This window comes from Fukomys damarensis, unplaced genomic scaffold (genome assembly GCF_012274545.1).
Source record: "Fukomys damarensis isolate Sample0158 unplaced genomic scaffold, DMR_v1.0_HiC HiC_scaffold_5222, whole genome shotgun sequence".
Lineage (NCBI taxonomy): Eukaryota > Metazoa > Chordata > Mammalia > Rodentia > Bathyergidae > Fukomys > Fukomys damarensis.
In genome coordinates this window covers 7,715-7,962 of record NW_022906134.1, presented here as the reverse complement: position 1 = coordinate 7,962, position 248 = coordinate 7,715, and the positions used below count along the sequence as shown (strand labels likewise).

Sequence of the window (248 nt, the reverse complement as noted above, 5' to 3'; positions counted from 1 at the left end):
TACTTCTTTATTTTTGAAATATTTTTGCTTGTTATAAAAATCTGGTCCAGAAGAACTGAAAGATCTGCAAAAAGAAAACTATTTTTTTAAACCCAGAAGAAGGAAATTGAAGAAGACACATGTAAATAGAATATCCTGTGAATTGGAATAATTAATACTATTACATTCTAATGTCCATACGTCAAAAATCTGCAGATTAAATGCAATTACTATCGAATGATATTTTTCACAGAAATAAAGTCTCCGAA

At 27.4% G+C, this 248-nt stretch overlaps 1 long non-coding RNA gene across 1 annotated transcript in view; it reads right to left on the bottom strand.

Annotated features, from left to right (window-relative positions):
* Nucleotides 1-16: 16 nt before the first annotated feature.
* LOC104873293 overlaps nucleotides 17-248 on the bottom strand; it is a 1,991-nt gene continuing 1,759 nt past the window's right edge. The window contains exon 2 of the long non-coding RNA XR_004515969.1: nucleotides 17-64. This is a non-coding gene — a long non-coding RNA (uncharacterized LOC104873293). The remainder of the gene's footprint in view (nucleotides 65-248) is intronic.